Genomic DNA, 27,167 nt, shown 5'->3' with positions numbered 1-27,167 from the left:
ACATTATTACACGCACAATTATTACAATTGCAATTTTTGAACTGAAGTGTTGAGTTTTGCTGAAAACTATTGATCTGTATCGTAGAAATCAAAAGATTCGGTGCCAATTGGTTCAATTTTTTATTATGCAGTTTTTCAAACAAATGATTCAAATATTCTCTTTTATAGTCATTTCGAACAATTTTCCAATAGATTTCTGTTCTACGTCTCGTTATATCCTAGAGTCAATTTCTTTTTCATCTAGATCTACTGTATTACAGACCTATTTTGGTTCTACAAAACGTCCTGGAGCTCAGAAAATTTGAGCGCTTTAGTCATTGTGCTTCAGTTAGATACCTTGATGTTAACTCAAGTTTATTTTGGAGGACCTTGCACATCCTTTTTTCATAGAAATTAGGTTATCATATGGGGCCCTCCTTAGCCTAGCGGTAAGATGCGCGGCTATAAAGTAAGATTATGCTGAGGGTAGTGGATTCGATTCCCGGTGCCGGTTTAGACAATTTTCGGTTTGGAAATTGTCTCGACTTCCCTGGGCATAAAAGTATCATCGTGTTAGCCTCATGATATACGAATGCAAAAATGGTAACTTGGCTTAGAAACCACGCGGTTAATAACTGTGAAAGTGCTGAATGAACACTAAGCAGCGATGCGGCACTGTCTGATGTTATGCCAATATACCAGTCAATAAGAAGAAGAAGAAGAAGGTTATTTATGCTTATTGACCGGCTTCGCTGTATTCCGATGATGAGGACATGGCAAAGATTGTAAAGCGAGGGAGTTTCCTAATAGAGCCTTTTTTTCTGACTTATGCGCCAACCTTCCGATTAACAAGGATGTCAGCACTGTAATTTTGAGCCCGATTAACCCGAGAGATAAACTCAGGGCAGGTTATCAAGCCTATCAGATTCCCGAATTCAACCTGATACAAATGAGGATGAAAGTAGGGCCTGAACCGTTCGTTGCGTCCACAACGCGTCGTTTTCATGTAGTGGGGGTTACCTTAGGGGTCAAACAGCATCGTGTCCGAAGATACCAGATTTTCTGGATTTAATGAGGTTTTCGTAACGGTCGTATCGCATTAACCTTCACAGGCTCTCGATCGCTGGTGGGTTCTGCGGTTCTGGTCGAAACGAAATTCGTCGCTCCGCGGCAAGAAAACAGAAGTCCAATTTTTAGTTGTCGATCCGGTCGAATGAAACGCTCGTATTCTACGAAGGAGATCGTGATCCATGTGGATTGAGCTCCAAAGAATACCACGTGGTGTGGCTATTGCACACCAAGATTAACGCACACCCAAACCATAAGCCACATTAGGTTCTGGAAATCATGTATAGTACTTTTAATAAGGATTCTACATAACAACTCTCGGGGCCCTCCTTAGCCTAGCGATAAGACGAGCGGATACAAAGCAAGACCATACTGAGCTGAGGGTGGCTGTGTTCGATTCCAGGTGTCGGTCTAGGCAATTTTCGGTTACCTCTCCCTGGTTACGGTGAAGATGGGCGTGGCCAGGAGTAGTAATTCCCATGCTTTTTTTTTGTTAAATATCTTGGCTGTGCATATGCACAGCACATGTTTCGAAATGGACAAATTGATATGAAATTTGCGAAAAAGAATCCACATGTCTTGGAGAGACTCGAACCCTCAACCTCCTACTCATGCTTTTATTATTTTTGTTAAAGAATGGTATTAAGAAACACACTCCCCTTCTTGATTTATGATAGCATTCTAGGATCTCAGGGATCTCAAAAGTAAAACTTGAGTATCACTAGTGTCCAATCTACGAATTACACCGTAACAATACTAATGCTAATACTAGAAATGAACAAGTGACTAAAAAGAGCAGACTGAAATGGTCCGTTTGACCTATTTATTTATTTATTATCAGACTAAGGCCGGAGTGGCCTGTGCTGCACATAAAAGTCTTCTCCATTCAGCTCGGTCCATGGCTGCACCTCGCCAACCACGCAGTTTGTGGAGGATCCGCAAATCGTCCTCCACCTGATCGATCCACCTTGCCCGCTGTGCACCTCGCCTTCTTGTTCCCGTCGGATCGTTGTCGAGAACCATTTTCACCGGATTACTGTCCGACATTCTGGCTACGTGCCCGGCCCACCGCAGTCTTTCGATTTTCGCGGTGTCAACGATGGATGGTTCTCCCAACAGCTGATGCAACTCGTGGTTCATTCGCCTCCTCCACGTACCGTCCTCCATCTGCACCCCACCATAGATGGTACGCAACACTTTCCTTTCAAAAACTCCCAGTGCGCGTTGGTCCTCCACGAGCATCGTCCAGGTCTCGTGTCCGTAGAGAACTACCGGTGTTATAAGCGTTTTGTAGATAGTCAGTTTGGTACGGCGACGAACTCTATTCGATCGGAGCGTCTTACGGAGTCCAAAGTACGTACGATTTCCAGCCACTATGCGCCTCCGAATTTCTCTGTTGGTATCGTTATCGGCGGTCACCAGTGAGCCCAAGTACACAAATTCTTCTACCACCTCGCTTTCGTCACCACCGATAGAAACTCGTGGTGGGTGGCTTACATTGACCTCTCTTGAGGCTCTTCCTATCATGTACTTCGTCTTCGACGTATTGATGACTAGTCCAATCCGTTTAGCTTCGCTTTCCAGTCTGATGTAGGCTTCCTCCATCCTCTCAAAGTTACGTGCCATGATATCAATGTCGTCGGCGAAACCAAATAACTGGACGGAATTCGTGAAAATCGTACCACTCGTGTCAATCCCTGCCCTTAGTATTACTCCCTCCAAAGCGATGTTGAATAGCAGACACGAAAGACCATCACCTTGCCGTAACCCTCTACGCGTTTCGAAGGGACTCGAGAATGCCCCTGAAACTCGAACCACGCACATCACCCGATCCATCGTCGCTTTGATCAACCGTGTCAGTTTATCCGGAAATCCGTGTTCGTGCATTAGCTGCCATAGCTGGTCCCGATCGATTGTATCATATGCGGCTTTGAAGTCGATGAATAGATGATGTGTGGGCACGTTCGCGGAATTTCTGCAGTACTTGGCGATTAGCGAACACCTGGTCCGTGGTGGAGCGTTCGTCCTTAAAACCCGCCTGGTACTGCCCCACGAACTCTCTTGCAATTGGTGTTAGTCGGCGGCATAAAATTTGGGAGAGTACCTTGTAGGCGGCGTTCAGCAATGTGATTGCGCGGTAGTTGCTACAATCCAGCTTATCGCCCTTTTTGTAGATGGGACACACGACACCTTCCATCCACTCCTGCGGCAGAACCTCATCCTCCAAAACCTTGGTAATCACCCAGTGCAGCGCTCTAGCTAGTGCCTCACCACCGTGTTTAAACAGCTCTCCTGGTAGTTGATCAACTCCAGGGGCTTTGTTGTTTTTCAGCCGGCCGATCTCCTCCTGGATTTCCTGGAGATTCGGAGCCGGAAGTCGCATGTCCTGCGCGCGTGCTGCTAGGTTCATTACCATACCGCCACCGTTGTCTGCCATATCGCCATTAAGGTGCTCTTCGTAGTGATGCCGCCACCTTTGGATCACCTCACGCTCGTTTGAAAGAAGGTTCCCGTTTATGTCCTTACACATATCGGGCTGTGACACGTGGCCCTTACGTGAACGGTTCAACTTCTCATAGAACTTTCGTGCGTTATTAGCGCGGTACAGTTCCTCCGTCTCTTCACGGTCTCGATCTTCCTGCTGGCGCTTTTTCCTCCGGAAAATCGAGTTTTGTCTGTTCCGCGCCCGTTTGTATCGTGCCTCGTTCGCCCTCCTGCGGTGTTGCAACAATCTCGCCCATGCTGCATTCTTCTCCTCAACTAACTGCTCACATTCGCCGTCATACCAGTCGTTTCTATGATCCGGAGCCACCGTGCCTAGTACAGCGGTTGCGATGCTTCCAATGGCGGATCGAATATCTCTCCAGCCATCTTCTAGAGATGCTGCGTCTAGCTGCTCTTCTGTTGGGAGTGCCACTTCCAGCTGCTGCGCGTAGTCTTGGGCTAGTCTACCGTCTTGTAGCCGCCCAATGTTTAGCCGCGGCGGACGACTCCGACGCGTGTTGATCACCGTCGAGAGTTTTGAGCGCAGACATACTGCAACTAGGTAGTGGTCGGATTCAATATTCGCACTGCGGTAAGTGCATACGTTCGTGATGTCGGAGAAGAATTTGCCGTCGATTAGAACGTGGTCGATTTGGTTTTCCGTTACTTGATTAGGTGATTTCCATGTGGCCTTGTGGATACTCTTGCGGGGGAAGAAAGTGCTTCGGACTACCATTCCGCGGGAGGCTGCAAAGTTTATGCATCGTTGGCCGTTGTCGTTCGATACGGTATGCAGACTATCCGGTCCGATGACCGGTCTATACATTTCCTCCCTTCCTACCTGAGCGTTCATGTCACCGATGACGATTTTGACGCCCCGCAGTGGGCATCCATCGTATGTCTGCTCCAGCTGCGCATAGAACGCTTCTTTCTCGTCGTCGGATCTCCCTTCGTGTGGGCAGTGCACGTTGATGATGCTATAGTTGAAGAAACGGCCTTTTATCCTCAGCTTGCACATCCTTGCGTTGATTGGCTGCCACCCAATCACACGTTGGCGCATCTTTCCCAGCACTATGAAGCCGGTTCCCAGCTCGTTGGTGGTGCCACAGCTTTGGTAGAAGGTAGCCGCTCGATGCCCGCTTTGGTAGAAGGTAGCCACTCGATGCCCGCTTTTCCACACTTTCTGTCCTGTCCAGCAGATTTCCTGCAGCGCTACGACATCGAAGTTGCGGGGATGTAATTCATCGTAGATTATCCTGTCGCAACCTGCGAAGCCTAGCGACTTGCAGTTCCATGATCCAAGCTTCCAATCGTGATCCTTTATTCGTCGCCTAGGTCGTTGCCGATTGTATCGAGTCGTATTATCTTCTATGTTTTTCGTAATAGTTGTTTTTAAAGGCGGCTTATTGGGCCTGCGCAAACCTCCTGTCTCGTCGGAGGGCCGTCGTGTCAGGGCTGTTTAGCGTCCCACCTAACACCAGGACTTGGGCTTGTGCGCTTTGAGCGGCACACGGTCGCTTTGGCGGAGCCTACTTGCGGATTCATGCAGCTTTTTATAGAGGTTTAATAGGGCCCACTGTCAAACCCCACCACATCCTAGGCAGGCGCCACAACTCGCAGATAGCCTGGGGAGGGATCGTCAAGCCCTTGGACATAGTCCCTGCTGCCCGAATCCGTTTGACCTACATAATTTAATAATATTCGTGAGATCGTTGGTGGATGTTAAGTATTTTCTTTCCTATCTATATCATAGGTTGTCCTTATTCCTCCAACAAGCTCTCAAACCCTCCTCTAATTGGCGCTTGGATGTTGCATAAAGAAGAAGAACAGAAAGATGATAATCGAAAAAATCTCCACGGAAACCATACGAAGAAGTTTTTAAAACTCTTCTCAAAAATTCTGAAAGAAATTTCATTAAAAACGGTAAGCAGTACGGGGTTGGACTTTTCTTCTACTGTATAATAAACACAATATTTTAATTTGAAATTTTATTTTGTGATATTATGCTTAATACATAGTATAAGCTTACCGTTTTTAATTGAATTGCTTTTAGAATTTTTGAGAGGAGTTTTAAAAACTTCTTCGTATGCTATCCCGTGGAGATTTTTTCGATTATCATTTTTCTGCTTCTTCTTCTTCGTGCAGCTTCATGCAACATCAAAGCGCCAATTGTCTGTCTCGTTTTTAAATTTTAGTTCTTTGTCCACAGCGTTTCGCGTTTCGAATGAAGTGACAGTTGTCAATACCTCCCATTTGAATTACACGATCGTCTCATATGAGACATGTCGAAATCGACAATTCTCGAGTCGGTTTACATAATGCGCATATGCTTATTGGACCTTCTTCTTCTTCTTATTGGCATTACATCCCCACACTGGGACAGAGCCGCCTCGCAGCTGTTCATTAAGCACTTCCACAGTTATTAACTGCGAGGTTTCTAAGCCAAGTTACCATTTTTGCATTCGTATATCATGAGGCTAACACGATGATACTTTTATGCCCAGGGAAGTCGAGACAATTTCCAATCCGAAAATTGCCTAGACCGGCACCGGGAATCGAACCCAGCCACCCTCAGCATGGTCTTGCTTTGTAGCCGCGCGTCTTACCGCACGACTAAGGAGGGCCCTATTGAACCCGTTTGGGTATATACCGATGATGATGACATTGTGAAAGGCTTAGTTGATCTGTTAGTATCTAACTGGGTTGAACTTGAGACGTTTTAAAGAGCCTTGAACGACTCGTTTTCTGGGAAATTCGGTTCAGATGATGTGCATATGTTTATAGAATCGGATTAGGTATATACCGAAGATGACATTGTAAAGGTCTTGGATATCTTGTATTCAAGAAAATTGGGTGTATATAATGCGCAAATGCTTATTGAACTGACGATGAGGGTATTGTAAAGGCCTTGGTTGATCTGGTAGTTTTGAAGGGCCTTGCATATTTCGTAAATTTGATTCAGATGATGCGTAACTGCTAAAAGAACCGGATTGGGTATATACCAATGGTGAGGACATTGTAAAGTTCTTGGTTGATCTGAGAGATCAACTGACCATCCTTGAGCTGAACTGGAGAACGTTTTGGAGAGACTTGGACATCTCGTTTTCAACAAAATTGGTCTAGACACATGATGCGCAAATGTGCATTGTGCCTATATGCAAATAATGTGGGCTGAACTAGAGAATGTTATGGAGAACCTGGAACATCTTGTTTTTGAGGACATAGGGTAATAAGGTAGATGTACCAGTCGTGGTTATAGCACTCGTTGTCACAATAGTACATTATACACTAAGTGGCACATCATATCACCACAAAATATATTCTGATCAGTGAACCATATCCATATGACACGATAACACCTTTAATCTCCTCCAAAACAAACAAAACATAATTGTAAAAATTGATTTTGCTTAATTTTTGGCGTCCTTTGCACCAGTTGTCGCACTAGTGGTCCTATTATGGCAAAAAAAACAATGGGATTTGCCATAATAGGAACCAAAATTAAGAATTGTGCAACAACTGGTACATCCGTTCCTATTATGGACTAACATTTTTAGGCACTCATACGAATTTGGTTGCGTTTTCTGCATTTGTTCTAAGGAGCAGGAAAGGTAACCTTTCGTTTGACATATCAACACCAACCACATGCCTTTTATGAACTCACGAGGCCGCCATTATCGAGCGCAAAATACTGGATTGAGTGGGATTGGGTATATACTGATGGTGAGGATATTGCAAAGACCTCGGTTGATCCGGTAGATATATCACAGATAAACAGACATAACACATTGAACATTCACTTATCAAATTCATCGTCGCACAAACACTAACGACATCTGTTGTATTCACTAAGTTGGGCAAATCACGAACCAGTTGGCGGTAGTAAGCAAACTCGGACGCGCCATGAGTGAGTGATTGGCCAACTAATGATTATTTCAATTGACCGGTAAATCAGTGTACGATGAAAATTTCACCAGTGTTATGTCAGTGGATATATCTTAAATATATTTCTAACATCTTGAAAATTTATATTTTTATTATCTCTATCTCATATTTTAATGAGATTGAGTTTAATTAAGCGTATCTGTTATCATACAAATGAAGAGTGGAACTAAACTGAATAGTACACATTCGTTTCGTGTACTAGTATGAACATTCATAAGGTATCAAACGATTAAATACTTTTGTTAATCAACTACTTTACTTTTACTGTGTATACTCTAATAGCCTATTCAGATTACGCCATTAATGACATAATAATTGGCGTTTCAGGGTAAATACGCTTTATGATGTCATTATTTACGTAATATTCCATACATTTTGCGCTGTCAAAAGATATCCGCTAAAAAGAGTCATAAAGAATTTATTACGAACAATTATTACGAGAGAGCTTTCGTTCTAACTGGGATGCAGGGAGAAATTCAACAAAACAAAACTGACAAGCGTCATGCTCTCTCTGCCAGAGAGAAAATTCTCTCTGTTTTCATTTCGTTTCGTAGTTGACAGTCATGCTCTTTCTATCGCAGCAGGGTCGAATGCATGTTAGATGGAAATCTTCTGAGCGCTGAAGAATAACTCGGATTGTGATGGTTTTGTGGAAAGCATTTTATATGATGAAAAATAATGATGATAATTATTTATTCTCCACTTATTCGACATGAATTGTTTAAAAAAAACCAGATTAATCCACCTAGCAGTGATGATGCCTTTCTCGTGCATTATAAAATATATTGAAAGAATCACATTAGAAAGGTCAGAAAAGCTCTTTAGGAGAATTGATCAAATTTTTTCGATCATTTTGCATGTTTTTGCATTAGTTGCATTTCACATGTATTGCCACCATTTCTGTAAAAAAAATTTTTTTTCGGTTTTGAATTTTTTTCCAAGGGGGGACCCTTGGGAAAAAACAATGATTTTTCAATAATTCCGAAATGCAATGTCCGATCGAGCCAATTTTCAATAGCAAACAATGGGACCGCATTCCCCGTCGAATGCAACTTGTTGCAAGTAAATCGGATAATGCTAAGTTCCAAAAAGTGTGTCTACAAAATTTGTACACATACACACATACACACACACATACATACATACACACATACAGACATCACCTCAATTCGTCGAGCTGAGTCGATCGGTATATAAAAATCGGCCCTCCGGGCCTCCTATCAAAATTTTGTTTTTGAAGCAATATTATAGCCTTTACGTACACTTAGTGTACGAGAAAGGCAAAACAGATGCTCTCTAGAATTAACATGAAGTATTTAACTTAAACCTAGAGATTTAATAGAACAAATCGAATAAATTTTCAAAGTTCAAGGGCCAATGCGGAAGACAATTTAAAACGTAGGAATGGTTGTAAAACGAATATATTTGATGAATAAACATGATTTCATAAATTGTTTCAATTCTGCTCCTTGAATGGCTTAATATATGTATATGGATGTATATATAAAGTAGAATAACCTTAAATAAAACATGGATTGGTAATGCATTAATTCATCCAAAATCCAGTTTAAATTATATCACATTCACACGATTCGATTTTGTTAGAAGCTGTATCATTGATTGTCGAGTAGAACGCAATGGTTCAGTTTCCATTTTTGAAAAAAAAAAAAATTGCTGAGTTGCCCTTCATACATGGAGATACTGGTGGAAATACATTTTAGTTCGATAATATTTCTTGAAAATTGGTCCAATCGTCCTTTTTTTATTTATTTGTGAGAATTCCCAAAAGTATCTAAATTTTTCTATCAAATCTCCGTTTGATCATAGTACAGAATCAAAATACTTTTTAAACTTAAAAGTAAATTGAGGAATAGTCTGATTCCCAGAAGAACGGCGCACCCAACTAATGAATGTAGCTTCGCTCATTATCCTTAATGAGAGCTTTAAATATTCTTCGAAAATCCCTTTTCATATTTTTTTAAAATATTTTTTTTCGTAGAAACTTTGTTCAGAAAAAATATTCGATTGTCGCCACACAAATGCTTGATTTCGCAAATTAAATTTTAAAACTCTCCTTGAATTCAACCCTGTATTAGCGTGCAAATGAGAAAACATGGAAACGTCAAGATATATTATCTTGCTGCAGTCTGAACACCTCGTAATAATTGGATACCCTCTCACTTAACAATGTCATAAATAGCCCAATCTGAATAGGCTATAATAATAATAAAGAAAAGTATGGTTTCAACAGCACTGGTGTTTACTCATTGAGCAAAACATTTTGATATTCTAGTTACGTTTAATATTCATTGAATTCACTCGTAAGAAATATATGTTTGATTTTAAAGAAAATAAAAGATGTTGAATATCGACTATCGTATGTAGGTACCCTCATCATTTACCTTGTCATATTGACGTTATGTCAAGAAAGAAACCTTCCAAGTGCAGCTGTGCTTGCCTTTAAACATAACAGACATAACGATTTGCATTGTGTATGGTGAACTGGATTGACGCAACCTTCATCGACGAAGAGAAATTAAATAGTGGTTGTTTCTAGCATGTCGTTTGTGTAGGACACTGTTGATAATAGATTGGGTTCGCATGGTAGGTAGAAGCAAGAGCCAGAGTACACACTTAGCTTTTACCCGAATGTGGAGCCATTAACAGTTCTAATACCTGTACAATGGATTGTTTGTTTCAAAGGTCAAGAAAACTAAGGACGCTTATATCCTTTTTGAACGAATCTAGTATGAGTATGGCCCAATCTTACTTTAAAGATTAATTGTCATGCTGATGATGGCACATGTGGGTTGATTTATATACCTGCATTCTAATCGGAATGCTTGATTTCTATGGTTAATATAGGGTAAATCACTGTATAAACTATCAAAAGTTGTTTTTTGGAGTAGTCCTATAGCCTTTCGGTACAACTTTGTTGTACGAGAAAGGCAAAAAAACTAATGATCTATACTCTTTGGAAGCCGGAGGATTATGATGGACAGTTTTCAAAAAGTCTCCCATTTATCTCGCATAATACTGCATATTAATACTCCTGATTGGTCCAATGATAGAAAACTCTTCGTCTACATATCACTGTGTCGGAGTATGTAAATCTATTCACCTTTACATCAATCGTTAAAACGATTTAAATATATAAGAAATCGAAATCTTGCGAGTACAGGTATCCAACATCATGGTTTTGCGAGATGACGATTACAGAAACATTTTCAGTTCAGTTAATAGTTCTATACTTACTGAGTAAATACAGCCAAAATTTCTGAATGAATTTAAAAAAAAAACTTGCAAGCATTTGAGAATTTCTTTTCTACATACTTATCAAAAAATTTCTTGAGAGCTCTTTATCCTTTTTGGTTAATTTATTTAACAAAAGTTTTCAATTGACATACTTCCTAGATAAATAGAAATACGCCAAAGTTGTTCCAATTTTGAGCCGGACAAAAATCCAGCTGAGGCTTCTAGTTATCGCCCTATCAGTTTGCTTTCTTCAATAAGCAAACTGTTTGAAAAGATTATTTTAAATAGAATGATGGTTCATATCAATGACAATTCTATTTTTGCTGATAAGCAATTTGGTTTTCGTCATGGGCATTCAACCACTAATCAGTTAGGGGTGATCGGGGCAATATTGGCCACCTTAGGAAATCGATCCGAAAAGCGCTCAAAAGCTCAAAAAATCATTTTTCAAATGTAGTTGACTAATACTAGGGTGTTTACCTTTCATATTACGTCGATGAATGATGAAAAATACGTTAAGAAATCGTTGGAATGCACTTTTGAAAATGAATTGATCTCGACTATACGGGGCAATATGAGCCACCATTTGGGGCAGTATGGGCCACCCATCCAAAACGTTTTTTTGGGCAGAAAAGCATCGTAATATGGATGAATAAGATATTCCTACAATAGTTTAAAGTACTCCATACAAAATGAGATTAATAAGCCGCACAACAGCGGACCGAACCGATTTGCCACACTTCCCCGTTTGCACAGCCACATTTCAACTGGTTAATGAGCATTTTTTCTGTTCCGATCGCAGGTATTGTAATTAATTCGTAATGAACCTAACATAGATGATAATATTTTTGTATTTGGCAACTGAAATTTGAACTTGTTCGCATATTAAGGCGTAATATGTTGTTCTGTCCAGGTATGACCATATTGCCCCATAGATAGTGGTTTTGGAAAAAAATGATAAATTCAGATTTGTATCAGTACAAACATGTGTGCACAATATTCAATTATAATAGATCTTTTGATTGTGATGCATTTTTATCTGTATTTTAATCAGTTTTGTGTCAAAACCCTATTTATAAACTTCAATTCTTATAATATTTTTGTCTATTCAGCAAAAATTTTCATTTTCAAGGGTATTTTCATGTTTGAATTGAAGTTTATTGCAATTTTCACGTTGAGGCAGCATCCTCTTAAAGATCATATAACTTTGACATGATAAAACTTGTCAATAAGCTCAAATTGAGGGTGGCTCAAATTGCCCCTACTGCCCCTATTAACAGTTACAAATTTAATTCGGCTCAACAAAATTTCCTATTTTAGACACAAATCGTTGCAATCTTCTATTGCAACGATTACCACCTTGTACCCTTAGTATAAATTTGGTTAAGTTTAAAACATTGTAGTTCCTACATGGTTCAATTCAACCAGAGGAAAAATGCTAACTGCCAGGGGCAATTGAAATTTATTAATAATAACTAAAAATGTATCATAGCAAGTGTTAAGAAACACGGAACACCTAGTCTAAGAGATGAATGCATGTGTTAGATAATTAGCAAATAAAATTAGTTTAAAAAACACCGTGCGAACCCGACAGCTTTGGGGTTGGAACTAGTGCGAAACTAGTTCCAACCTGAGCGAATGAAAAAACGTTTTGACAGCACTTAGGTTGAAACTTTTAAACGAATTCGACATTAATTTGAAAAATGAATTGAAACTCGGCTATTTGCCTGGTGTTGGGAACTTGCGCTCATCAGTACCCGCTAAGCTGTGGAGGATGATGGAAGTCCTACGTAGCTTAGTAGGGAAAGCACCTGTCTAGCATACTGTGATAGTGGGTTCAATCCCCCCAAAGGAAGTGGTTATCCCCCAATACATTTTTTGAACTAAATCTTCCACATGTTGTGCAATTGTACAGATAGATTTTTCAAACATAGTAATTGAGTTTGAGATTTTTTATTAAAGGTAACATGGGACAAATATGCGTAGAACGATAGTACAGATAAATTATAATATATCAAAGATTTTATTTTATTTAATCTATATTAAAAAATATCAAAGTTTCAGAAAGAAAAAACTGCAGAATTTACCAGTTTATTAGTTTTTTTTCTATCTCTTCATGTAAAACGAGTTTACAAACTTCAACGGGATTGTTATGCGACCAGGGACAGTGTTCATGAATATAAAGTTTCGATAACGTATGTAATCGTCATCTCCTTATCAGCGAGAGCCGTCTGCGCATCGCACTTACCGGTAGGCAAACATTATTTATGAAAAAAAAAATAACGACGGTCCAAATTCAATAACACGTTGACAGTGCTTTGTGGAAAACTTTGAGACCTTTCATATCTAGAGATCTTTACTTTCAAAATATAAATACAGAACTTATTGTCTCTGACCATAGATCGTACAGATTGAACACTTAACACTTAACATCATTAGAAAGCGGCAAACCACTGCGAGGCAGCGCAAGCGCTGCTACAACAGTCGGTACACGAAAATAAGACTGATGTTGTCTTGCTGTCCGACCCGTACCGCATCACTGCTAAACATAGCAGTTGGGTTGCGGATAAGTCCGAAATAGTGACCATCTGGACTTGCGGGAGGTACCCCATCCAGGAGATTGTCATTTCCTGATGATGAGGGTTTTGTTATAGCAAAGGTAAACGGAGTTTACTTTTGTAGCTGCTCCTGTCCTCCTAGATGAAGCATAGAGCAGTATTCTAGGGTGTTAGATAATTTTGTAACGAGACTAACTGGCCTTAAACCATTTGTTGTAGCAGGTGACTTCAACGCGTGGGCAGTAGATTGCTCCTCTCGGTTCACCAACGCTAGAGGTCATATCCTGCTAGAGTCTCCAGCGGTACTGAACGTAGTCCTGCTGAACGAGGGCCAAGCGTTAACGTTCCGAGGACCGAATGGCGAGTAATGCATCAATGTGGCCTTCTGCAGCGCGGGATGGACGGTGGAGCCTGAATGGAGGGTTCACAAAGGGTATCCTGCTAGTGACCATCAGGAAATACGTTTTATGGTCAACTATACCCCCAACAGAATCACAAGGCAGGTCAGTAAAGCTGATCTAAGATGGCGTACCTCGCAGTTCGAACCAGAACTGCTGGAAGAATCACTACGGTGGGAAAATCGGATGCTAGACCTTAGTGGTGATGAGTTATCCGATGTCCTAACACGAGCATGTGACGTGTAAATGCCCAAGAGGACTATGCCAACCGGCAACCGCAAACCAGTGCACTGGTGGACAAGCACAAGTTGATAGCTGATCTTCGCTGAACCTGTCTTAGAGCTAAAAGAAGGTTGCGACGTGCTAGAACCGAAGCGGACAGGCTAGAAAGACGCCGGGTTTTCACAGCGAGCAGAGCTCTGAACTACGAAATCAAATGTAGTAAGAGCCTGCTTTGAAAGCGTAGGATAATACCTCAATGGGGTTTGTTACCGAAGCATGACTCATCGGACTGGCCCCGCCACCGTACGAGTCAGTGAACGTGGAACCGCTAGTGACTAACGATGAGCTTATCGCCGTTGCAAAGAAAACTTAAGCTAAATAATACAGAGCCGGATTTTATTCCTAACCTGGTCCATAAGTACGCGATTCTTGCCGCTCCAGATATGTTCAGGAGCTGCCTGCAACGTTGCTGGATGTGAAACTTCCCAGATCGTTGGAAACGCAGAAGTTGTGCTATTGCCCAAGCCTGGGAAATCCACGGGAGAGCCTTCGGGATACAGACCAATTTGCGAACCAAGCACAATCAGGTTCCGTAAAGGCCGTTCTACCATCGACGCAGTTCGGTCCGTAACGTAAACGGCTAAGATAGCGCGTGGTTTGAATAGGAGATGTATTAGGTACTGTGCTGAATACACTAGAATGCTTTTAAAACGCTACTGGGCAGCTTATGGGGTCTCTAGCCGTGCGGTAAGACGTGTGGGATGTAATGCTAATACGAAGAAAATAAGCTGGGCAGCTATGGCTGATTCCGTGCAGAGTTCTGAAAAGCTACCTTCAGAACGGGATATTGTTAGTTGACACCGACGCTGGTCGCAGTCGATTGAAGTGTCCGGGTGTTCCAGGTATCGATCCTCTGACCGGATGTGGGAATATCGTATGTGACGAATTGCAATCTCCCGATAGATACTTCTGGAGGAGATGTGGTGCTTCAACGACAGAGACTCCGTGCAAGTGTGACGTGTCAGAGCAGCTTCGTTGCTCAAAAGGAAAAGAGCATGGGACAATGCAGTCAGGGACTCACAGACTGATTCCGGAGATTCGTGGATTAGTAGTAAGCATGATCAGGTCAACTTCCACCTATCACGGGTGTTGTCTGAACATGGCTGCTTTAAAACGTTCCTGTGTGAGTTCGGGTTCGGAGATTCTGCGTAGTGCCCGGAATGTCTAGGTGAGGTAGAATCGGCAGAGCATGCCATGTTTGCATGCCCGCGATTCGATGTTGAACCAATGCCATGCTGCTTGTCAGCGGCAGGTGGCGTCTTGAACAAAATCGGCAGCTGCCGTAGAGACTACTGTTGCAGTGAACACCATGCTCACCCCGACAACAAAAGCGCGGGACCTCCATATGTAGCTATAGAGGTCATTGCGGTTCACGCGTGGTGTTTGTTGTCGGGTGCTCGTCTCCTACGCACGTTTGATACAAAACGATTACAGGTTACTATCGCGCTTGCGATCGACGGTGGTCAAGGTTACCACCCTTGAAGTCGATTTGCGTTATACGTCGAGTGCGTTAGCAGGCGTGAGCGTTCTCAATAGTCTTCCCTGATGTATTGCTTAATTGCGGACGGGGATACGGGCTGGCGAAAGGGTTTTGGTTTTAGTGGGTGGGTGATCCCATCCCACACTACCTGAGTTAACCTCCTCTAATTTAAACGACTTCAATTTTACGAAAACGATTAAATTTTACGACTTCATAAACACGACCATGCGTGTGATTCGATATTGTGCAGAATTCCCACTGGGTAGTCCGACAACAGTGACGCACTGGGCATCTCTCCCATCAGGACGGTCTAGCCGATAGGACAGATCGTTGATGGATTGGCTTGTGAATACACTCAAAATAATCAAACGTCAATATTACGTGAAAACATTGTGGTTTTTCCATCACCTTTTCACGTAACAGCTCGTGAAACGCAAGTAAACAAAAATGAACTCATGAACACCCTCTTCCTCTAGGGCCCCGTGATAGCTACGTGATTTCTGGGTGGCATCCACGATAGATGCGTGGGCTTCAAACGATATTTTAGTGAGTTTTATATATATTTGAGCAAAAGAATGTGTTTTCGTTGACTATTATTCTCGCCATTATTAATAAATTTTATTTCTAGTAAAAATATAAAACTTAAATAAACTAAAATAACAAGCTACTTACTATTAAGCCTATTTGTACAGAAAGTTATTTATCACAATATCAGATTTTGAAATAAGCTTGCGCAATGGATAGTTGATGCAGCGCAATTGAAAAGTTTGTATAATTATTTTCTTAACGATCTACACGATTCAATAAAGTTCAACAAATTCATAAGACATTATATTTATTCCATTTAAATACAGTACACCCAACGGCGGTTGTTAGAATTTCTAACAATTGTGTATAAGAATCTAAAAAACGCATAAGAATTGGGCATATGCGAAATTGTTAGATTCTTATACAAAAAATATAGCTCTCAAACAAATATTGTTAGAAAACTTACACAATTGATTTCTTATACAATACTTGTATAAGAATCTAACAATTTGCATATAGCAGTTCTTATACAGGTTGGAGATTCTTATACAAAATTGATGAAAATCAACATCCGCCGTTGGGTGTAGAAAAATCATCTTTACTTGCTTCCTAATTTTTGTTTTCGTCACCATTTCGGTTCCGGAGTTTTCACAATCAATACTAAATACTACATAGAAGAACAAAAGTATCAATTTCCATTGACGCTCAACATGCTTTTAAACATCATACCTTCATCAATAACAATAGTAAGCTTTTAACAATCAAATGATATGTATAATATAATAAATTCCAAAACTACGAGCAACAACTCTGTCTGGCTCAGTATTGAAGTGAATGACGGCATCTGCTGTCAAAATGAACTTCAGGCGTGTACGTGATTTTCACGTAGAAGTGATGGAGCAATCAGAATGTAACGGGGTGCTTATTTAGATGCTATCTGATGTTCAATGAAAGATACCTTCATCAGATGAGACCTTCAAGAAGTTCATTTCTAGCAATCTACGTGATTTTCACGTACCATTAACGTGTGGATTATTTTGAGTGTAGCGAAGAAAAGAAAACAAACTGGTTAAAGTTTCTATCGGCCTAACGTGAAATTTCATTATTCTAAAGTCCATAAAGAATATTTTATTCTATACTAAAAATAATATCGTATCAAAAATACGTGAATTTGAAACGCCTAATTTGGTTTATGTTTAACAAACATGAATAACATACTTAAAACTACAGCTGATATGATGGGCTGCACTTGGGCAATAATATGGAATTTATTCTAGGGATTAGATTGTAAAACTAAAAGCTAATGGTTTAAAACTAGTGCGTTGAAAATTAAGGACAAGCATCTAAATTAGCCTATGTACAACTATGAAGCAAAACTGAACTATTACGAACTCAAACTTAAAATTTACAATTAAAATTTGATTAAAATATGTACGACTAGATTACCATCCAGAACCCTACAAATCTTAGTACGGAGGACCTTAACCCTCTACTGCCCAAATTTTTGTTTTGCTCAAAAACTGTAGAAGCTAGTTTTGTGGAGAGAAACTGAAAAACACATCCTCAGTTCATAACATAACGAAACTTTTATACTTAAAAAGATAACCCGCCTAAAGGCGGGGTTGGAATCTGAGCGAAAAAATTATAGTCGTATTTCAAATCAAACAACAGCAGAGTAGCTCGTATATTAATCCTTGTGTGGAAGTCATGAAGCGAGTCCTGATTCGCTTGCAGGCATAGGTTGATGTTACATTTTCGACATTTCACTTTGTGCTTCATTTGCATCGAGTTTGCAGTTCTCTTCTCGGAACGGGAAGAATTTCGGGAAGTGCTCCGTTCCGTCATCGATGCTGAAAGTGCGATAGGCTCGCTTCGGAATAGATGGCTTCTTCGTGAAATTATTCGTGGCCGTCGGTGGTCTCGGCGCCGCCAGGCTTTAGGAGTGCATTGCCTTTGCAACTTCAGCCCGAAAATTCAGGCTGGTAGACTTCAGAGGATGGATCAATTTTATGCACACGTTTGAACAATACACGAGTCTACCATAGCCAAATCCAGTAAATGGTACACCAAACGGTTCGTGTCTTCGTCGTTTTTACTCGGATCGATATCGCCCAATCAGACCATCAGCCATATCTACCTCCCATGTGACGATTATATTCACGAATCATGGGTGGAAGCAACATCGTTCGGCGCTTAGTGAATCGAACGAAGCGGAAACGTGTATCAGTAGGGTCCTTATCCTTGTTTGTTCTTGACGGCGCCCATAAAGACGTTGCCAGACGAAGCAACATCATTCCACACCGTCGTTGAAATTGAACTCACTGGGCCGTTCCACATATTCAGTCAGTAACCACGTTCACATTTTTCAAATGTGTCTGTGGGAAGCTTATTGTTTGAATACGATTGTTGCGAATAGTTCCCAACGCGAATATGCCTGCAACAGAAATAAGCATTGATTCAACTTAGAAAATCCAATTTCAAAGAATTGTATACCTCTTGAGCGTAGATAAGTCACAGCAACAATGATGTGTAGAAGTTATTAAAGTACATTATGTGGTTTCTGGAACCGGGCAGTAGTTTTGACAGCCGCACGACTACATTTGCTGTTGCTCCCAAGTCAGAGTACCCGGTAGAACCACGTTATCGCCAGCTCCACAGTAAACTTCAAACGGTGAAGATATCAAAGGTCGGATAAAACGAATAGCAGATCCCCATTTGTGCTTTTGCCAAATATTGTCGAAGATTGACTTCATTTTTGTTGCGCACATTTGCTCGTCAACGCAAACATGTTGGGCAGTGGGACAGTTTCAAATCTTTCATTGAAATAGTTCACAATTGGTCTGATTTTGTACAAACGTATTCCGCCGAGTTTTTGCAGGAATAGCATCGTTATCATTGAAATAGATAAATCGACAGATCGCATCAAATCTATTCCGCGCAACGTATTTTGAATCGGGTGAAACGCATATTCACTCCAGTACGACCTTATGCTCGGGTATCGAAAACAGACATGTACAGAGCTCGAAAATTTTCTTATTTCCAACGCCGTTGGGGAGAAACTGCTCTTGACGTTCTTTTGCTTCGCATAAAGGTTAGGTTGAGCCTGTGTATTTCCAAAATACCATCGAGGAAATAAGAAAAACATTTGAACGGTGTGTCCAGATCTTTAAATTGTTCTGGTCACTTCTTCAAACAGTAGATCAGTTCCGGAACGCCAAGATTTGCTTTTTCCATTTGATGTTTTGAACGCAGCAGATTTGGGATCGATTGAATCTGCGGATCCAACGAATGTTCGGGTCCCATGAGTGGATCTGACTTACCGATGCTTTTCAGCATCCACGATGCCAGAGACATCTTCTTGCGTCGCTTGGGTGCAGGGGCGAGAAAAATTCTTCAATCTCCGGGTCATTATAGTAATCATCGTCGTCACTTTCAAAGTCGTTTCCTGGATCTTCCTCTTCATCGGTGTCAAGATCAATCCAACGATTCGAAGTTCCGCCTGCTGATCACTCAATATGCACAATTTTCCCTTTCGACGGCAATCCATGACGAAGACGAACGAAATCTGTAAAATTACATAAACCATCGTGAATCAAAACTGAGCTCATTAAAAACAGAACTTCAATATCGGTTTGTGTTACAACGGTTCCCAGTAAAAAAAAGTTCCTCAACTGCCCAATACCGCCTTTAGGCGAGTTATAAGTGACAAAAAATGTTATTTTTAGAGAAATATTTGGGAAAACTTTTATCTATCCCAAGAACAAGGCTTTATCAACTTACTTATTAATTTTGTTGCTGTTGAACACTTCAAAAGTATGAAAAATTGTGCTTAGGCCATCCGTTCACGATAGTTTTTTACTTTTCTCAAATATTCAACTTTCAACCGCTGTCACGTTTGACAGATAGAAGTAAACAAACAATCAATGTGTAGGTATGAAAGGTATGAGTGTTGCGAAGTGGCTTTAAGATTGGTAGCAACAGACAATCATGTTTTACTTATTTTGTATCGATTTTTCTGAAGCCGTCTAAAAGGCGGGGTTGGGAAATAGAGGTTAAAACAAACTATCAATTGTAAGTTGAACCATAAAATAAGCGTTACTTGAACAATTACTAAAATAAAACTATAGTTTTAGCTGCTAGAGCTGCTCGAACAGTGGTCATTTATTAGTAAATCCGAACAAATATCTTTGCTAACCGATGAGATATTGATTTGCTATTACCCTATCATTAACTAGTTAAATATTCGACGTTATGACAATGTGCAGGAATTGATTCCGGAAAGAAATGAAAATATCTCTCTTATCATCGCTTCTCTTCAGTATCCATCTATTGTATGCTTTTAAAAATATAGTTTTACGGCAATTGTGCAATAATAAAGCGTTCTCTCGTTGGTAGGGTAGGGCTGTATCTTCGTTTATATTTCTTTACACTTGTATCAGCTTGTCCTCGTGGCTTTACAATTGTCCGAGATTTATACCTTTATCGTGGGGTAATTTGCCAAATGTTGAACGACTAATTTCTTCGCCTATTGTTCAACGATGTGCATTTCTTATGAGTTCAACATTGGCGACAGATTTAGCCATTCAACATTTGGTGGTTTCCTATCAATTAAGAACAATTCTGAAAGCTCTAATGCATGAGTGGCGTATAAGAATTTAGCAACCACATTGATTGACACATTTTTCTCTTCTCTCGAGGCCTAGAGGATTGTGACATCGAATTGACCCTAAGCGGTCCGATCCGGAGTATTTCGTGTACGACTGTCTGAACGTCGAAGAGGTGGAAAAGCCTTAACGAATCGTGGAACGACTGAGCAATCAACTTCATATCACACCGTCTTTGGCCAAGGTGCTCCTTCACGAACAAATGGAACACAGCCGGGTTGTGGAAAGTATCAAGAAACGCATCTAACCTTCTAGTTAGCGCCCGTATTAAAGCTGCCCGCGGTTATGGCAATAACTTCGCCCGACTGTTGTTCCTCTGTTGGCTGCTGGCAGTAGCGGTTCAGGCAGATACTTTGCCATTTGGCATGATTCCAGCGAGTGCTCCATCTACCCAGTACGAAAGCATCCCTCCACCATTGCGCCATGTGCATATCGAACTCTTTTGTCCGGTATGCGTCACCGTCCAATCGATGGATAAATTCACAGTCTTTCTTGCCAGCATTCGTTCTGTCGTGATTGTTGGGCAATGCACTTCGAGTCAAATCACAGGGAATACCACGCAGATTGGCTGCATGGAACAACGATGCGACGTTCGTGTGCCAGAGGATTTGGTGTTAAATCTGTTGAATAGGCCTATTTTGCGAGATAAAGCACAGTTTGCCTTTGCCGATTACGTGAAATCCATCCAGAGTTACGATTTTGTCCTGGTCCAAATTGTCAGTGAAGAACAAGCAAAATAAGTGGTTAGGATTGTCTCATATAGGAAGTAAGTGATAGTAATGGACTCCGTGCTATATAGACGCTCTGAACAAAACCCCAATTTAAACGCTGAAATCGACGATTTCTGTAAACTTCCATTGGACGAATTGCCATATATATCAGGACAGAATTTCATACAATTGTTATGGACTAGGATGCAGGAATTTAGATAAATTAATTAATTTGTAATGTAAATAGAGAATGACGCTTTGCAGGTTTTGTTCTATTATTGGCAGGGGTTTTTTACGACTGATTATGCTCAAATTTGGCCTAAACATTCTTTGCATATCAAAGAATATTGTGGCCAAATTTCAAAAGTCGACAAAACCCCCTGCCAAACAAAACCTCCAAAGCCGTCTTTCCCTATAAACTGCCATAAATTCATAACCATCCCATGTAGATAGGAAATTAGGAAACATGGGACTGTTATGAATTTAAGCAATGAATCCATAAATACAATAAATACGTATATAAACAAATTGACATGTAGTATATAGTAGGGTAGCTTAATAGGCCTACTAAACTCGATCCACTTAGTATTTGGCCGTTTCTTTCCAGTTACTGCGGCGGCGCCTTTTGCCGTACCGAGAAGTAAAATACATCACATCGTTGCGGAGGGTTTGTTTAACTTATGGTGAAAGTTTCATCGTATGATGCTCACGTTCTAAAGTTATCGAAACTGGAACGCGAGATGGGAACTAATTTTCACACTCACTTTGGAAATCCAACATGGTCGGAGAATGATTTCAAAGTATCTAATACCGAAATTGACTGTAAAAACTGTCAAAAGTTAACGGAAACACTACTGCTGGATCGCGTAAGACAAAATAACCGTAGAAATGGAACATACGACCATAAACTACAAGTGAAAGTCTGCAGAGCAGCTCGGAACAATTCTGGATTTCCTCGCGTGATTTAGCGAAAAGATTCACTGCGTACAGCACAGCTCAAATAATCTGTCGGCGCAGGGTTCCAGATCGTATGATGTCGAGACATCCCAACAAGACCCTGAAACAGAACCAGTTTGCTAAACATCGCGCAAGAATGCTGGTGAGTAAGTTCTGACGACATCAATTGAGTGTTTTGATGGGCGATGAAATTAATATTAAAATAGACTTTCAATTCCGGACTCAAGTTTAACCTTGCCAAACGGAAGGTAATGTCCCAGGAAAATTCAAATATGTCTATGGAGGCAAGATTTCCCACAAATTGAGAGTATGTCAAAGCATCTGCGGTTGTGGAAAAACTAAAATTTTCATCACTGAGCGACATGAATAGCAAATATACAAGGAGGTGTCTTCAGAAGCGATTTTGCCATCCATTAATCACACCAGTGTTGTAAAATGTCATTGCATTCGTTTGTATAATTTTCCCAGAACTTTTTCAGAAGGTAGCTATCAATTCATGTTGTATGACGAACTTATAGCGGTTAAATGGGCCTACAACTTTGTCTAACGAGACTTTGCTGTAAATATTAATCTGGGGCGTGGAGGCAAATGTCATTCAAATGACATTATGTCAAATGACACGTGACATTTTGGAGAGTTTTCACTCTCACCTTTGATGTTATACTTAGAGCAATGTACCCTTGGACAAAATATAACCTACTCAAGCGTTATGAGTACATTCAAAATTATGGAAGAAATTTTGCTTCTAAAGAAAGTTATCAACAAATTAGTCAAATGACATCAGATGACATTTTACAACCTGACGACTGTCCGGTGTTCTTTGGCCTGACTTAACAAGCTGCCTACAGTCGGATGTAATGGAATGGTTTGAACAATGATAATAACGTTATTGAAAAACTATCAACCTACCAAATAAATTTTCGTCCCAACGAAAAAAAAAATTATCAAATGGAAACTTAAGAAACGGTTCAAAACAATCAGAAAACCATCTTATATGGAGGGAACGGAAAAATGGCAGATCAAGTTGAACGTTCTACTGTGCAAAAAATAACGTGGTATGAGACAAAAGTCTGAGAATTAATCCGAAATGCCAATAAATAATTTTTCAATTTTTTTCCTTCAAAGTTTACTAATTCTCCGTGTAATAAAACCTGAATCACCTTTTTATGTACTTTTTCGCAAAGATATGTCTAATTTCGTGCGGCCAAATACTAATGATCAAGCTTTACCGAACAAAGCTTAAGAGCAAATCGATAGGTAACATTTTTTGATGTTGTGGAATCCTGATTATGATTAGATCATACAAAATGTGTAATCAATCATGATGAATCATATTTGAAAACAAATTATGATATCAACAAACAAATTATGATATCTTTGCTCGAGTAGCTACAACATTTTAGAATGCTTTGTAAGTCGTCAAAGAATCCATTACAGCCCTCAGTCCCTAATAGTGTCATGCTTATGTCGATTTCAATAAACTCATCGAAAGTAATTTACATGCAGCCCCATGGCAAGATATGTGTGTGAGTATTTCAGCCAATGCATTTGAACAACAATTTTGCGTTTGATCTTTTCGCCAAACCATTTAGTGTTTACTAATATTTGGAATCGTTGAGAGGTCAATGTTATTTTACCCTATAGCCACATTGCATCCTCAGTCAGGACTTAATATAGTGAAACAACACGCTTTCCCATATATCATAAGACTTTTAATATTTGCGTTGCCAATGTTTTACCAACAAGGTTATTTTTCTAGATAATCATTCGGTGCGGACATCAGTCCAAAGAAAGCTACCTGTAAAGTTTGTACGTCTGCCTTCTGTTTCCGCTGTGGACGGACTATCACGCGCCAACAGATTGTCATATAATCCGGAAATGGCTTCAAATGTGCCGACGATAGTGAAACGGCCAATTATATTAGTGCCCATAGAAGGACTGTCCAAGTGTCACATTTGCATCGAAAAGAACGGCGGTTGCAATCACATGCAGTGCTTTAACTGTAAGCATGACTTCTGTTGGATGTGCCTTGTGATTGGAAGGCACATGGATCGAATATGAATTTCTCGCTACAAGGAGAATCAAATATTGCCCATGAATCTACTGCTCAGGTAGGTCATGAACAACGTTCTGAGGAAAAACAAATTAACTTTAAATTATTTATATTTTACATTTCAGGCTCGTGAAGCACTCAAAAGTACCTCCATTACTACGAACGGTGGAAAACCACTCGAAATCCTTCAACTAGAAGAGCAAACATTGGATCGAATAGACCCGTATTAACGGAAAAATGAAAGGCCTCGGGACCTGGATTGACTGGCAATATCTGTTTGATGCGGCCGCTCTGTTGGCTGCCGATACACACTGCGTATACCTATCCATACGCTTATTTCATGGAGGTCGCGGAAAGATCTTTTCGAATATCAACGGTAAGCAAACTGTCAAGTCCTTCGGATCGCCATGATGGTGGTCGTTTCCAGAATTTATCGCACTCGCAACAGATCATATTTTTCGGAGGTTTTCCTCTTTTCAATGGCAGAATACAATATGCAAATATAATCATCGCACTTTGTTTGTTAATCGAAACAGTTGGTAACCTCTGAATAAATGAAAGCACATAATGGGTGGTCCTTCCATAATTTTGAAACGCTAGCGAAGTCAAGCTTTCTGAATAACGCGCAAAAGACAGAGCAGCATCGCGATTGTATCTTGACAGATACGTATTTCGACCTCAATCTGTAATCTGTTTCGCGGTTTCTACAATTTGGCGGTATTCCTTTTGCGGTATATATAATTTCGCGGTTTACAATTTCGCGGCGCTCCGTTTCTAGTATTAAGCTAACTTATCTTTTTAACTTTTTTGTACTTTTAATACATAGTTCTTTTCTACCAACTCTTAATTTCCTCTTCTTTATATGGCCTTTTTTTCATTGTGTTTTCCTTTCTAGCATGTTTCTTTTTTACGCATTATTTTTATTTATTTTCAAAGACATATACATTATTGTAAATATGATAATTAGATGTGTGAACTTTGCCATGATGCACTATCATATGATAAAGCTCGCTGTCTTAATAGCTTAAAAGGTATGATATTTAGGTAGAACTCAGAAGACGGAAATTATTCATAAGGCAAAATGTATCTTCCTTAAATGTTAGCCGGTGTTAGACGAAATATCATGTGCTGCCTTCTTTAAATGTTCGCATTTGCCCGGTATAAGGCAAAATATTTTGTTTTTCTTCATATTAAATGTTCATTTGCCGGTATAAGGAAAATTGTGATGTTTTGCCTCCTTAATATTTGATTTCTGCGTATGAGCAAACTGTGTTGTTTGCTTTCTCCAAATGTTTAGTTGCCGGTATAAGGCAAAATCTGTTGTTTCGCCTTCTTTAAATATTCTCATTTGCCTGGTATAAAGAAAAACGTTATGTTTGCTTTCTTTAAATATTGCATTTACCCGGTAGAATGTGAAAGTTGTTGTTTTGCCTTTTTAAATGTTCGCATTTGCACGGTATGGCGAAGTGTGTTGTTCGCCTTCTTACATAGTCGCATTTGCAAATATGTTTTCCCAATATTTTTTGAATTTAATTTATACTGGTCTGGTGTTAACTCAATGATTATTTACTTACACAATGATTAGGAAACGACAATTGTTGAACGGCTAATTTTGTCGCCTATTGTTGAACTCCCATAAGAAATGCGTGCGTTCAACAATAGGCGAAGAAATTAGCCGTTTAACATTTGGCTAATTACCTAAGTGAATTTTGAGGCTTTTCAAAGCTAAAGAACATTATTGAACTATTTGTAACATTAGTGAAATTAAACCTGCGAATTAGTTTAACCCGAAAAGTTCACCGCGAAATAGTACTAACCGCGGAATGGTATACCGCCAAATAATATAAACCGCGAAATGTTATACCGCGATATGATACTAAACGCGAAGTGGTAGACCGCGAACTGGTACACCGCGAAGAGTTAACCGCGAAATGTCGTACAATCGAATGTACCTAGATGTACCTAGATAAATTATTATACCTACGCATAGTATAAATAGTGTAAGCTGCGGTCATTTTCTTCAAGTCGAGTCAAGTACGGACACTGAAGACACCTTACTGTTGAGGTCGAAATACGTATCTGTCAAGATACAATCAAGTGTGGAATTCAATGGGATTGTACAAACTCGTCTTATGGCAAGTGAAGACATTCCACTAAAAGGCTCAAAATAATTTTCTTAACAAAAATTACGCCGTTTATTCGCATTACCGCAACACGTCTGATTTTTAAACCAGCTAGTTATATCATCAGTTGTTCAGATTTGTTAGTCATAGCAGTCTAGACAACGGATAACGAATATGAACATCTAAAATAGATTCTGTGCAAGCAGAGTACCACACTGCCGTAATCTGAGTGACGTATAAACCAATAACGTGCATGATTTCCGTTTTCTGTTAAAGAGTTCGATGAGTACTACTCGTTAACACCATTTTGGAAAATGCGTATCGTAACTTTTCAGATTACGGCAGCACAGTGAATCACGGCACAAGCGTTAAGGACACAGGGTGCGCCTCCAAATAAATGCACGAAAAAACATAAAATAACGTTTTCCGAATGTATTAGTTTGGTAGTTCTGGAACCTTTTTCACGATGATACAAATTCAAGAACCACTGTCTCTTGGATGCTATATATCTCTGCCATTGCATGATATGTATCTTGAGCAAGTACTGTACTGTAACAATGGATACAATATGCCCAGGAAGTCGAGAACGTTTCTCACCCTAAAGTTCACCCTTTGCAACTGTATTCGACGCCGCATTGTCGATGTATTCCAGCTCTAATTGGTATGGCGCAAGGATGTTATCG

At 40.2% G+C, this 27,167-nt stretch overlaps 1 pseudogene; it reads left to right on the top strand.

Annotated features, from left to right (window-relative positions):
• Positions 1–24,741, top strand: part of LOC134203985 (potential E3 ubiquitin-protein ligase ariadne-2-like) — a 37,691-nt pseudogene extending 12,950 nt beyond the window's left edge.
• The last annotated feature ends 2,426 nt before the right edge of the window (positions 24,742–27,167 follow it).

The sequence above is a fragment of the Armigeres subalbatus genome, unplaced genomic scaffold, assembly GCF_024139115.2.
Source record: "Armigeres subalbatus isolate Guangzhou_Male unplaced genomic scaffold, GZ_Asu_2 Contig308, whole genome shotgun sequence".
Lineage (NCBI taxonomy): Eukaryota > Metazoa > Arthropoda > Insecta > Diptera > Culicidae > Armigeres > Armigeres subalbatus.
Note: the sequence above shows the minus strand (reverse complement) of the source record. Positions and strands in the feature narration are given on the sequence as shown.